General features: G+C 40.5%; 2 long non-coding RNA genes and 1 pseudogene across 2 annotated transcripts; all 3 read left to right on the top strand.

Moving 5' to 3' along the window:
* The first annotated feature begins 732 nt into the window (after window positions 1–732).
* LOC128604668 (E3 ubiquitin-protein ligase UBR2-like) lies at window positions 733–2,643 on the top strand (annotated as a pseudogene).
* A 93-nt stretch (window positions 2,644–2,736) lies between these two features.
* Window positions 2,737–5,656, top strand: LOC128604658 (uncharacterized). Its single transcript, XR_008385243.1, has 3 exons — window positions 2,737–3,088; window positions 3,574–4,146; window positions 5,454–5,656. It is a non-coding gene; the product is annotated as an uncharacterized LOC128604658 (long non-coding RNA).
* A 1,421-nt stretch (window positions 5,657–7,077) lies between these two features.
* On the top strand, window positions 7,078–13,134 carry LOC128604655 (uncharacterized). Its single transcript, XR_008385240.1, has 3 exons — window positions 7,078–7,348; window positions 7,477–7,531; window positions 11,919–13,134. It is a non-coding gene; the product is annotated as an uncharacterized LOC128604655 (long non-coding RNA).
* Window positions 13,135–14,939: the final 1,805 nt, after the last annotated feature.

The raw sequence follows: 14,939 nt of genomic DNA, 5'->3' as shown, positions 1-14,939 counted from the left end.
ATGAGCAATTACAAAAAAATTAGCTAATATTAATCAGTCAGTCTGGATGTTTTGTGACTGAAAAGTCAAAAACCTAATCTGTGATGTACAGGAAAGTCTTCATGGATGTGTGGTGATCGATAAGATGTAGATCCAAATTGGTTGTGTTTGGCTTAAATATGCCATCTGCAGATTTTTTTTTTTGACCCAATACAGTGAGCTGATCATCGACACAAAGCATGAAACGAAGCTTGCTATGTGCACTTGACTATTTTTCACTGTCTTAGATCAAGCCAGTGTTACTTTCAAAGTCTGTAAACTTATTGCGCCTCATGGGGAAGCAAAGAACGTTAACCTGATCTGACCTTAGGAGTAAGTGCAGTGAGTATCAAAAGCTAAAGAAATCAGGTGATGGAACTTGTTACGCTTGGTAATCAGCAATGCTCGGTTGTTGAGGACGTCAGATTCTGCCGTGTGCTGTGCGCTTCCCAATCAAAAATACTTTTCATATGTTCCCGTTCTTCAATGGAGGGGAGTGCTGTCCAACAGTTTACGCTCCTGAAGAATAAGGTTACCTCGGATAGCTTTACAAGCAGTATATGTGTTCCCACGTCAATCCTACATCCATGTCAAGCTTAACAGCTCAGTGGATCAGTTTGCTTGTCACTGCTTAATAGATCTGACCAGTTCGGTCATTTCTGTGATTGCATGGTACATATAAAGCTCATGGAAATTTGACAGGTTGTCAAATAATGGTCTCTTAATCTTCGAGTTATTTTCTCTTACAGATACTTTGAGACACTCCAGAGTCAGGATGCGCAGTGGCTGCATGAGCAAACCAGTTACGATGTAGAGAATGGGGAGTACTTGTGTCCACTCTGTAAGTGTCGCAGTAACACCGTCATTCCTCTCCTGCCCCTCACTGAGACCACCTGCAGGTACTCACATACAAACTTGTGCTTGTGATTATTCTAAGTGGAGTTGCTCTGAATCCGGACCGCTTAATATTTTAACCATTGCATTGGCGAAATAGTTGTAGTGGCTCTGTAACCAATGCAAACTTGCCTATGAAATGCCATGGAAGGGTACAGAATGACACTGTAACAGTGCATACCCCATTCCATTATTCCTCTTATTTATTTATATATTTTATAGCAAGGGAATTGATATCATTTACATTTACATTTACATTTATTCACTTAGCAGACGCTTTTATCCAAAGCGACTTACAAATGAGAAAGATACAAGCAAAGCGATATCAAGCAGAGAACAATACAAGAAGTGCTACCATACGAGATCTATTAATTGAATTCCAGAAGAAGCAAAGTGCAGAGTAGAGGTGTAAGTGCAATTTTTTTTATTATTTTTTTTATTATTATTATGAGTTTGTTAGGTGTTCATTGAAGAGGTGGGTCTTTAGTTGTTTTTTGAAGATGGTGAGAGATTCTGTGGTCCGGATTGAGATTGGAAGTGCATTCCACCGCTGAGGAACAGTTAGTGTGAAGGTTCTGGAAAGGGACCTTGCGCCACGCTGAGTTGAAACTGCTAAACGTCGGTCGCTAATCGATCGCAGATTGCGAGAGGGAACGTAGGCCTTCAGGAGAGAGTTGAGGTAGGAGGGTGCTGTTCCTGACAAGGTCTTGTAGGTGAGCATCAAGGCCTTGAACTTGATGCGGGCAGCTACAGGAAGCCAATGGAGGGAGATGAAGAGGGGTGTGACATAGGTTCTCTTGGACTGGTTGAAGACGAGGCGCGGGATATCATCTGTAGCTGAATTGCGTGTCTTGCCATGTTGAGATCAGAGTATAGAATTTCTGCTCATGTAATATGGCTAATCCACTGCTGTTGCAAGATATTTAGTCACACTGACTCAGTTTATTACAGTAAATTTGCCAGTTGTCCCACTGAGTTTGACATTTTCTCTGGTTAAATAGTAAAATGCATGCATGTTTGTAGTTACAGCAATAGTGAGCAGCCAGGTCTGGCTCATTGGCTGAATACAACGTATACAAGCAGATCAGAGCCTTGCACTCTGCTCATAAGAGAGCCAAGCCAACAAGTGAGTCTCATCATATATAGTGCGTGTGCTCCTTATTTGTGTGTGTATGTGTGCACATGCAGTCATATTGTGGTGTTTGTCTTTTAGATGCTGGTGAGACAGAGACTGTGGAGGACTCTCCTCCTCCTGAGAGTTTCAGGCTGGACCACACACCAGTGTAAGCATACCCACTGTTTCCTTTCACAACTGCATATCTGAGCGTGTCTTTAACACTGACCTGTGATGTGTTTTGATAGCACCCCTTATTCAAGCTCCATAAGGGAGATGCTGATGACATTTGGGACCGCCACTTATAAAGTTGGCCTTAAGGTGCACCCTAATGAGCAGGACCCCCGTGTGCCGATCATGTGCTGGGGCAGCTGTTCTTACACCATCCAGTCTATAGGTCAGTCTGCACCCATTTCTTACAGACTAAGAATTCATGTATAAGATTTACAATATTCACTGACCTGTGTTAAGGGGTAGTTAGTAAAAATGTTGTTCTTTTTGGTAAAGAACATTATGATATGCATTTGTTGTTTTTCTGTGCTTGTATTTTGTACAGAGAGATTATTGGTAGATGAGGAGAAGCCTTGTTTGGAAGTTTACCCTGTAGACAGGTATGACAACCCAACTTATTGTCATATCTCAGCCCAGCCAGGACTCGGTTTCCCGAGAAGAAACACCCACTTCTAACATGGCCGCTGAGGACTACACTTCCCACACACGCATGCGCTCACCTCCCCGGAGTTCTGATCTCACACACCTGCAGCCAATCACCTTGTCCACTCACCACGGCTTATTAAGAGACTTTGGATACAGAGACACTTTGTGACGTAAACGCTCAGCAGACTAGTTTCTCTGTCGTTCTCCAAGCGTTACCTGCTGTGTTTATTCCATAAGTGACTTTGACCTTTGCTTACGTCCCCGACCACGATTTCTGTCTTGCCCCGTTTGTTTTGTTTGCATGATCGCCTGACCCTCGCTTGCTTCTTGACTACGGACTGTGTTCACCCCTCTGGATTATTCTGCCTGAACCTGCCGCCCGCTTCTGCTTCTGTATTCCCCACGGTACGTGACACTTATCATGCCAGAATGAATTCTTCTTTCGAGGGATGTGTGATGATGTAATAAATTCTGTATCAGAGGTATTGTTAGTGCTGTTAAAATACTCGACGAAGCACTGTTTGCTTGCAGGATGTAGTAGTTAATTGTACACTAGAATAAATTCTTCCGATGATTTGATTTGCTTTTCACTTGTAATTCTAAATATAAAAGCATATAACTGTGTATATATAAATAAAAATAGACTGCATCTGTCAGATCATTACTCAAGCTTCTGAGCATCATTCGCACTCAAAGATATCTAGAAGATTGCTCAATTATGTTCGGGGTTCATTTTGGTAGCATTACTAAATATTCTGAATCACAAATATCTGCAGGTATTATGTTATCCTTCCTCAGTTCTAATTCCTTCTATATCCTGTGATATTTATCCATATTTTGTATCCTGAATGATAAAAAATAGAAGTGTCATAAAACGTGCCCTTGTTTAGGAGACTATTTGAGTTCCCTGGCTCGGTTTGGCTCTGCATGCTGAGTCTCCTCTCTCTCCTCTGTGCAAAATCACTTCATGCGACTGTTGGCAGGTATATTTATTTCATTATTTATTTTTCTCTCACTTGTAGTTTTTTAGTTCTATAACTGTGTGTGTGTGTGTGTGTGTGTGTGTGTGCGCGCGCGCGTGCTCCGTGCAGCACTTGTTCTTGCTCCCCAGGTGGAAAGTTCCCCTTGCATTCTGGATGTGGACATGTTCCACTTAGTGGTGAGCTGACAAGCTTGTTAAATGATACTTTAGGCACTATTAAATGTATATTCGCATCAGATTAAAGTATCATTGTTGTCCAGAATCTAAACCTGTCTATCTAACAGGTAATTGTCTGTGGTTTCTTTGGCTGTAGTCTCTGCATCATGTTTTGTGTTTGTATGTCTGGTGAGTCTGGTGCTGTCCTATTCAGCATTGTACTGCTTAGACTCCTCAGGGCTGAGTGTGGATACTGCACACCTGCATCTCTTCCACTTGGTCATTGTGGCTCACCTGGTCCAGACCCTCCTCACCTCTGTGCCAGGTTAGAGCATATTCTACTTGGAGCACGTACAACTTAACAATAGATGGTGATCTGTGTTATGTTGTCATTTGTGTGTGTTTAGTAACCCTCGTTCTTACAAATGAGTAATAACGTGTTTCAGTATGAATGTTCTTTTGGGATGTTTTTATTGAGTGTGCTGTCAGGCACAGTTGTGTGGGAGTCAATAATGGGGCTGTCAGAGTAATTCACTGCAGCCAACAGCGTTAGATTTGTGTAGGGATTTTTTATTTGGGGGGGGTTGAACACAATTTTTATAAAGTGCTTAAATTTAATCCTAAAGAAATGTTTCTATACATGCTGCAGTACACGTGGCTTTTTTAAAAAACTTTTTTTTATACTGTTTCAGTATTTAGTAGACTGTTTTGTGAACAGCAATGGTTTTGCGTCTGAGTTGGGAGTTTTGTTTTGAGTTTTGCCAAAACTTGCTGCTTATTAGAGATGCCGAGCATCCAACCAGGAACATGATTTTGGTTCAAAAATTTTCATTAATGGTGTCCAAAAAGTTGCCCAAACCTGTAGATCATTAGCTTATTATTATTATTATTATTATTAAATGGTGCACTTATATAGCGCTTTTATCCAAAGCGCTTTACACTGTGTCTCATTCACCCACACACCAATGGTAGCAGAGCTGCCATGCAAGGCACTAACTTGCCATCGGGAGCAACTTGGGGTTCAGTGTCTTGCCCAAGGACACTTCGACATGTGGAGTCACCCGGACTCGAACCGCCAACCCTACGATTAGTGGACAACCCGCTCTACCACCCGCACCACAGCTGCCCCAATTTTATTATTATTATAATCAAAATATTATTATTATTATTATATTATTAATATAATATTAATTTAATTTATTAATATATTAATAAAATTAATAATATTATTAATTATTATTATTATTATTATTATTATTATTAACACATTAATTGGACTGCCCTCGTTAACATTGGTGGTGTGTGCACAGAGGAGCTGACCATGGAGCAGGAGCGTGAAGGAGTGGAGCAGGAGCAGGAAGAGAGTGACTGTCTTCTCTATAACACATTAAGGACTCATGTAGGCTGGTGAGACAGCAAAATTATTATTATTCGTAGTCGTATATCAATCCCATGAGCTCTTTCACACCCATTCATCAAAAACTCCTTTGTGAGTCTGGGAAAATTATTGTTTTGACGTCAGTCACAGAGCTTTCATTTGCAGTGCTGTAGAAATGATCTTAACACGTGCATGTGTGTTTTAGTAGCCTGCTTGAGACTGGCTCATGTTGGCATCTCTGGCGTTGTGTAAAGGCAGGCATCCTGCCCTTCCTCAGAGGAGCCGCACTGTTCTTGCACCATCTCAATGGAGTTCCCATTCCACCTGAGCTCAACGGTAAGTGCTTCATTTGCCCCCACCCTTCCCTCCCCATCACAAACTCACTTAGCTACATTTGACCCATGGGTTCCACCACATGTTATCTGATTGAAAGTTGACCTGACCGTACACCTCTACAACTGACGTTAATTTAAACGCAGAGATTTACCATTTAATTTGTGAGGTGATTTATCAGATTGGCCACAAAGCTGAGTTGTCTCATCTAACCTGTTAAATGATTGAAACACAGTTCTGCCAAAACATGGAAACCTTGATCACTTGAACTTCACATGTACAGTGCATCCGGAAAGTAGTGACAGCGCTTCACGTTTTCCACATTTTGTTGTTACAGCCTTATTCCAAAATGGATTAAATTCATTATTTTCCTCAAAATTCTATACAATACCCCATAAACACAACATGAAAGAGTTCCCCTTTAAGCAGCGCGCTGTGGAGCATGTGAGCGCGCGTGCACGAGCAGGTGCGCAAACACCTGCTTTTCCCTTGTGGACAATCGTGACATTTCGACACGTGCATTTGTTTGTTTCTGTCATGTCTCCTCCCCGTTCTGTCATTGGTTGTAGTTTCACGTGTCTCAATTGCCCTCAGCCGTCAGCCATTACAACGCTGACTAGCTCCGCATATATACCGCACGCCTCCCAGCACTCTCAGAATATTGAATGAGTTATAGTAGATTAGTTTAGAGTCCTTACGATAGATAACCAGTCGGTCCATAGTTTCATGGTTCGTGTTTAGAGTCAGAGTCATAGCCCATGTCAAGTTTCATATTTAGGTTCGTTTGTTAAGTTCACGCTGGTTTCTCCGCTACCAGTCCCTCGCTGTTTGTTTCATGTTTGGTATATCGACCCTGTATCCTGTGACCGCAACTTTGATTCCTGCCTTGCCTCGTTTATGCCTGTTTGCTGATCGTCTGAATTTTGCATGTTACTGGATTACGTTTTTGGATCACGTTCTGGATTTACCTGCCTGCGTGTCTCTCAATAAAACTGTTCACATTGTGCTTGCATCCTACCTTGTCTCCGTTACGTCACAATACCAATTTTTTTTATTTAAACTTTAATAAGGAAGTCTGTCATAAACAGTTAAATGTAAGCTCTCTGCTCATGGTCAGTGTTAATTGTAAAATAAACAAGCATAACACATTTATTTTTAAATATCTTAAACAATAGAGCCCTAATTAAAAGTGGATTAACACAAGCATGATCCATATTAGGAAAAAGGCTAATAGCTTTCTAAGGAAATAAATTAATCAGAAATCTGAAAATGGCTGTGCACCGACGCTCCCCATCCAACCTGATGGAGCTTGAGAGGTCCTGCAAAGAAGAATGGGAGAAACTGTCCAAAAATAGGTGTGCCAAGCTTGTAGCATCATTCTCAAAAAGACTTGAAGCTGTAATTGGTGCCAAAGGTGCTTCAAAGTATTGAGCAAAGGCTGTGAATACTTATGAACATGTGCTTTTTTTGTTTTTTTATTTTTCATAAATTTCATACTCATTAAAAGATTTCAAACTTCTTTCACGTTGTCATTATGGTGTATTGTCTGTAGAATTTTGAGGAAAATAATGAATTTAATCCATGTGGGAATACGGCTGTAACATAACAATGGGGAAAAAGTGAAGTGCTGCGAATACTTTCCGGATGCACTGTATATAGTATATTGTATGTAGTGAAACTGATCTTGTTCTCTCCCTGTCTCCTATCTATCTGTAGGTGCTGGGGAATTGGGAAGTGCTGTGTGCATATGTCTGCCTCCTAACCTGCTCCAGCTCTATTATAATCACCAGGAGCTTCTGGATCCCCTGCTTCAGGGGTGAGAAACTTCATAACTGAGCCGAGAAATGACAGGTTTTCTGTGAATGCTGATGATGACATGACATATCATGTGTACACATCATTGATTTGTTTTGTAATGGGTTGTGTTGTCCATTTGTCCTGCAGGTGGTGCTCACATCCAGGCATGCAACAATGTCTCCAGTCACCTGAAACCCTTAAGGTGATCATTCTTTGTTCTTATCTATAGCCTTCTGAACTTTGCTTTGAAATGGTGGTTTTAACTCTCTCACCCCGTAAGGCCGATATAGCGGCTTTACAGTGTAAACGTTATCCCCGTGAGGCCGGTGTACTGGCATTTCTCTGCTATGATTCCTTACTTATTTAATTATTATTTTTTGACCCGGAAGGTTGATTAAGTCATGACGTCACGACGTGATTACAACATTACACTGTCATTAGAATGAAGATGATCCAAGTGTGAATATTGGTGTAATAGTAGAAGTTAACTAAAATGCCAAAGTGAAAAGCTAATTGTGTTCCAGCTAAAGTTACACCTACAGTGAACACAGGTACATCTAAAACAGTGGGGGGGGGCGTACACAGGCGAGAGCGAGGATTCTAGATAGTGACAGCAGTGAAAGTTCAGGCGATGTTGAAACCGAAACTGATAGAGACGCAAACGCTCCTGATTTTGGCCCAGGAACTCAGGGTTGGCGTGCTGTTTCTCTGGGGAATATAGGATTATGGGACATAATACTGTGGGAACTTGGGGGTAAGAGGGTTAAGACTGAATGGTTTCAATGTGTGGGTTGGTTTTTTTTTTTTTTTTTTTTGTGTGTGTGTGTAGTTTTCCTCAAGAATCCAATAAGCTAATTGATTTGCCAGAGGATTACTGTGCACTGATCAACCAGGCTTTCAGCTTCACGTGAGTGTGTGTGTACTGAGTTGCATTCATTTATACCCAGTATCTGCTTAATAGAATAGAATTCTGTTGGACTTCTCTAGTTATTGCTTTTGTGTTTATAACCTCCATTGTTTTTGTAGCTGTCCTAAGTCAGATGGAGTTAAGTCTTGAGCTCAAACTCTGTGCTTGGTGTGTGGCACGATGCTGTGTTCTCAGAGCAGCTGCTGCCAGACTGAGCTGGAGGGTGAGGACGTTGGAGCGTGTACTGCACACACCTTTGTTTGCTGAGCTGGTGTTAGCATCTTCCTCAGGTTAGAAGGAAGACATATCTGTGTTGATTGCCATGTCTTATAGGTGCCTTCAATTCAATTTTATTTGTATAGCGCTTTTTACAATAGACATTGTCTCAAAGCAGCTTTACAGAAATATCAACACGGTATACAGATATTAAAGGTGCGAATTTATCCCAACTGAGCAAGCCACTGAGTGGCGACGGTGGCAAGGAAAAACTCCCTAAGATGTTTTAAGAGGAAGAAACCTTGAGAGGAACCCGACTCAGAAGGGAACCCATCCTCATCTGGGTAACAACAGATAGTGTGAAAAAGTTCATTATGGATTTATATGAAGTCTGTATGGCCTTAGGAGCAGCCGTAGTCCCAGCAGTCTGGAATTAGAGAAGATTTGAGCTCCATCCAGAGGCAGAAAGAATCTGGATCTCTAGTATCTCCATAAATTCATGTGGGGCTCGGCGAAAGGAGAGAGGGAGAAAAAAGATTATGACTGCGAAGTAGTAGAACAGAATCTAGTCAGGGTAGGCTTGAGTAAACAAATACGTTTTAAGCCTAGACTTAAACACTGACCTTGCCTGTTTATATCAGGGCTGGGCATTGGTGTGAATTAGTCAGCATTAATCCCTCACACATGGGTTACTCATTTTGGGAAGGAAGCTGTAAAGCTACTAAATAAGAAAAATAACAGCAGCTTGCTAAAAATACTCCAAATAACACTTTAATTTGAAGTTCCATAATAAACTATTTATAAGCAAGGAATACATGGTTTATTATTGAAAGAGGATGTAATCAATTAACTGGTCAAATATTATCATGTTACATAACAAGCATTTTCCAAAATGTTTAAAAAACTATTCATTTTCTTCATTTATTAATACAGAATCAGGTTCTCTTCCTGTACCTCGATGACTATAGAGAACTGTCCACGGGCTCAGGTGAGAACTCAAACAAGATACTCGAGATGCCTTGTAAAATTTGTTTAAACCACTGTTTATATCATTCTCTTTCCCTCCCAGATGGAGGAATGGGCTACACACAGATTAAGAAGCTCTGGCGCTAGCACAGCATCACCGAGGAGATGGGTCATGCACAGGAAGCTAATCAGACTCTGGAGGACATTGACTGGGAGATCCTGGATTTTCTTGGCTAATGCCAAATCTAAACTAACCAGGGATCTGCACATTTACCTAGAAATAGTATGGAATCTTGAACATTTCCTTTTTTTTGTTTTGTTTTTTTTTTGTTTTTACATTTCAAAATTCTAAAAACTTGTTTATTTCTAATTTTAAATAAAAAAACTTCTTACTCAAAATAGACAAATGTCATATTCTTTTAGAAATATATCTCAGAAGTTCAGTGATCCATAGCTAATGGATGCTGTAATGTACAACTGTTCTGAGCACATTTTCTGTTTTTCACTTGCAGCCTACAGCCAAAATCCCCAGTAGTGACTGAACACATCAAATGCTGAGTTTACTTTTACAGTCTTGAATTAACACCTCTGCTAACTGCGTCATCACCTACAGTGCTGAATTGACAGTTTACTTAACAGCCATAATGCTCACTGTTTACAATACGAATTAAAGATTATATAAACCCTGGAATTGTGAATTAAGCACACCTTTGGTTAAAAGAGGGGAAAAAAAGAATTGGTTTATCACTCGTTGGTTTTGTAAATAAGGCTTGGTGAAAATTAGGTTTAAGCTCTGTTTGTGCCACAGGCTATATACCCTTCCTCTAATTTGTTTTCAATGGATGTGTACTGTTTTACAATCTAAGGGCTTTGTTTGCATCTATAATGATTACACGGATAAGACATGTTTACCGTTTGTCACTTTCCTTTTTTTCTCTCTCCTTTTTGGATATACCAGTTAAATGTCACGGTTTAGTCAACTGTAACTCTTTTTGTTCCTGGTTGTTTGGAATCAGTTAATAAACTGTGTTTTTAATATTGTATTTTGTTCATTAGATTATAACAGATTGTGAGGCATTTTTGCTGCGTTTGTTTCTTTAGTTTGGAAATTCTCCTTATGTCTCTCTTAATCACACACGGACAAAAACCAAATGTCAGAAATGTTTTACTAATTATTGACCAGCATGCAGGGATGCAAGGAATAAGTTGTTAGACATAACTTCAGTAAGCACTCATGCTGAATGAATAAACACAAACACGCGCATCACCGGAAAGCCTCGACCATTACAGCTCTGAGACAAACACGGAAGAAACTAAAACTCCCGCTAAAGCGCTACACCAATTAAATAGCAGCTCGTCCAGGAGCTCCACCAATTAGAGCGTAGCTGCGTTTGTTCGCGAGTTCCGTCTGGAGGTGAAAAGCAACCTTAACGCTCATTACTGCCCCCAAGCGTCACTGCAGTTACTCAACACTCCCACACATTACAGCAGGGGTGTAAAAGATTTTAATGACTTTTTTTTTGCAGTAACCTTGGCACCATTTTCAGATCCTTGATGTCAGCTCATCAAGGAACGTTACACGTAGAGCTGTATTATATGATCTAAGACTAGGTCTGCATCCCACCACACTATTTCCAATATAGCTCCACATGTGGAGCAGTGTTTAGATTTTGTGCTGATATAAAGTGGAATCAGCTCCCAGTCGATGTTAAATGTGCCACAGATGTAAATATCTTTAAATCTAGATTAAATACATTTTTTTCATGTACACATAATTTAGGCTTGCACTTTATGTTCATATTGCACTATATTCTTTGCACTATGACTTATGAATTGTATTTGATTTCATTTAGACCTTTAAGGAGTATTACTAATTTTTTAAATTCCACACTCCTTTCAGTCTAACTTCGCATTTGCTTCACTCTCGGTTTACACTCACATCACTTTCGCTTCTCTTTTGTTGCTGTCAGATCCTAATGCGACTGAGATCGTTAAAAGTGTCTAATTAAAGTCAGAATGATTTCCCCATTTTCCAATAAAATAAAAAGTCACATATACTTGTTCAATCATCTTAAAAAAACAGTTTCGCCCCAGAGGGCAGGGCATTTCCCACAAACTGAAACTGACTTTTCACCAAAGAGCTGCTGCTTCTCATCCTTCTGCTACTAAAAGAAAGCAGTTTTTAGTGTGAAATATGAGCTCATTAGGTTTAAAACCATCCTGATGACAAAAACATCTCAGAATGAGAGTCACACTCAATGACAAACCAGCGGAAAGCATTGAGTGATCAACTTTACACCAAACATAATGGAGAGTTTCATATTTTTAATATTAAACATTTGGATATTTTAACATTTTGAATGGTTGTATTTTGTCTCTTCATTATTAAACAAACATACATTGTGTTTCAAACATATGCAGTTTTGCAAAACATATGTCTTATTCACTGCATGACTTTTTATTACGTAATAGTAAATTCATGATCTTGTTTTTGGTTTAGAAGTTTCCAAATTCTGATGTCACCCTGGTAACTCTGCTGTTCAACCAACCTTCTCCATTGTTCTTGTTCATGTTTTTTTGCCTGGTGATTTGGATGTGTTTGCCACCTACACTTACATGCAACTGGCCTTTGCGTGTGAGGCAAACAGGATATCCACTACACTACAGAAACCACGGACAGTGAAGCTCTTTGGCTGTTGACCATGGTCTGCTGATGAGAAACGCACATAGTTAAACTTTTGTTCACCAGAGTTGACTTGCACAACACGGCATTGGTGGTATAGTGGTGAGCATAGCTGTCTTCCAAGCAGCTGACCTGGGCTCGATACCCGGCCCATGCACGGATTGAAACCGGTAGCTACTTGCGGTACTTTATGGTAGTTGGCACAGAATGAAGGAATCACCTACCTGAAAATAAATTGGTCAACAGAATGTGCCATAGGCTTCTCTGCAGGCCTCCTAGAACTCTTCCTGCTTCCCACTTGTATTGTTAGTGGTTCTTTGCTGTTTGTTAACACATCATTATCCATCAGGGCACGTTTGACCTGTGAACAGGGGCGAAAATGTAAGAACATGAGGTCTCTCCGTGTCTGTCTTTTGTTAGCGACAAGCTAGCATGCAAACTGTGATGAGAGGTGTACATTTTCCACAATCAGCCATCTATATAGTCAATGTTTTATATTTAATAAGCAATTATGTCTATATGCTGATTGGTCTTAAGCAGCGTTGTCCAATCTTCAGGTTTTCATTCCAATCTAGCAGGAGCCACACCTGATTCCAACTGTTTGATCTGCTGATCTTGGCTTTCAATAGACTAAAGTGTGGCTTCTGCTTGGTTAGAATGAAAACCTGCAACCACACCGGCCCATTCTGGATAAGACTGGACAACCCTGATCTAAAGCAAATAACCACTAAGGTAAGTGCCACTTTGTGAGTTCTGAATCTGTCATGCTGACTTGACGTCACTCGATGAACAGGGAAGGAACTGGTAGATGAGAAGATGTTGTATATAAAATATACATGAAAAACACAAGGGAGACCTAGTATGAGTAATATGTAATTTTATTGAAAATTCACTGGGCTGACGTTCACCTAAGACACAACACACACAGATAAGCAAGGCGCAAACCATACATGTATTTGATTAAGTGCGGCAGGCCTCAGAGCGTGGGCGAATGGTCAACTAAGAGACACACACACACACACACACACACACACACACACACACACACACGCCTATGCCACCACGCATAAAAGGAGTGTTAGGATATTATGAGGATAATAAGGATTATAAGGATATTATAATGATATTGTGAAGTATGGAGTACAGAAAAGGGGGTAAAATACTTGCAAGCAGAATAACCAGATATAAAACAGAAATGTAGAGCAAATATGAAAAGAAAAAAGCATTATAAAACAGAAATACAGAAAAATGTGAAAGAAACTTACTCATAATGCACTTGAAGGTGTGGAGGATTATTTTCTCATGAGAAAAAGTCAGGAGTAACACAGACGAAGGCCTTAATTTTAAGAGAGAACCAAGACGGGCCGTTTATAAGGGTAGTTGAGCCAAGTTGCACCTGTGAGATAACCGTCGATGGGAACAGCCGACCCCGTGAGACCAAGGTCTCTCCAAAATGTTGAGTCTCGTACCTATTGGTATTATGGGAAAGCCCTTTCGAAAACCTAATGGTGTTCGGGGAAGCCTCTTTCTAAAACATAATGGTATTGCGGGAAGGCTCTTTCTAAAACATATTGATGTCTGGGTCATCCTGACCCTAAGAAAACCGTATAAATAGAAGAGCTTCAGCTCTGTTTTTTTTAGATCGCATTTTGGGACGTCTCAAACTGTGTGGATCTCGTGTGGTGGAATGGAACGAATAAACCTGGACCCTTGCTTCTTCTCACTCACTGCTGGTGTCTTATTTTTCTTTCTCCAATTGAATATGTGAGTATCTGTTTCTATGTTAAGTGTCTTCAGGTAATAGGCAAAATTTGGACCTTCCCACTGTTGACGAATGGCAATTTCAAGTTGAGGGTTCGTTTTCTTTGCGTTTTCCCGCTTGGAGGTGGGGAATTACAAGCTGCAACCTCGAGTCAAGCGCATCATTACTCTTGTCTTCTTGATGAAGGAAAGAGCCAGGCTTCCACGTTCAGTGGAAAAGCAGAGACTGCCTGTGATTTTGCAAGCAGCTGATATCTGCCTTGCTACAAAAGGCTCAATGGAAGGGAAACCGCTCCCAGCCTTTTCCGGGCGTAGACCTCTTGCTGATAGGTGAACTTGGTGACCAGTACTTTACGGAAATTTTTCAGTCACGTTCAGAGTCTTATTGAGCAACAAAAGAGCCAGGCTTCCACTTTCTGTGGAAAACCAGAGACTCCCTTTCATTTCGTAAGCAAATGTTATCTGCTTTGCTACAAAAGCCCAAAAAAAGGAAATCTGCTCTGTTCAAGGTCTCGCTTTCTGGCTGTTCCTGGAGGACCTGATCCTACAGCGATGACAACCGGTCAGTTATTAAAGCAAAGTTCAAAACTTCCAGCTTGTTTCTGCCCGGTCTCGGACCAGGGACCTTTCGCGCAGGAGCCGAAAATAGTTATGCTTAACTTTCCTTAACTTTTCCCATTCATTCTCAATGGTAGTCCTTATCACTACAGATGCAATATATTTTTGGCCACATGTTGAATCCATGGCGTTGTTCCGAGGGTTGGTTTTTATCACTACAGATGCAATATATTTTTGGACACATGTTGATTCCATGGCGTTGTTCTGAGGGTTGGTTCTTATCACTACAGATCACTATATTTTTATCTCGCGAATAAACTATACTTTATCGGCTTTATTTTTTCGGCTTTCATCTCTTTTTGTTTAGGTCTTTTTTTCTTCCAGATGTCGAATTAACATTCATCGTTTTACCTGAGAAAAAAAGCGCAATTAGGGGGCAGGTAAAGTGAACTGTGCACTTACATTTACATTCATTCATTGAGCAGACGCTTTTATCCAAAGCGACTTACAAATGACAAA

The sequence above is a fragment of the Ictalurus furcatus genome, unplaced genomic scaffold (genome assembly GCF_023375685.1).
Source record: "Ictalurus furcatus strain D&B unplaced genomic scaffold, Billie_1.0 scf1, whole genome shotgun sequence".
Lineage (NCBI taxonomy): Eukaryota > Metazoa > Chordata > Actinopteri > Siluriformes > Ictaluridae > Ictalurus > Ictalurus furcatus.
The sequence above is the reverse complement of the archived record's forward strand: the minus strand, read 5'-3'. Positions and strand labels throughout refer to the sequence as shown.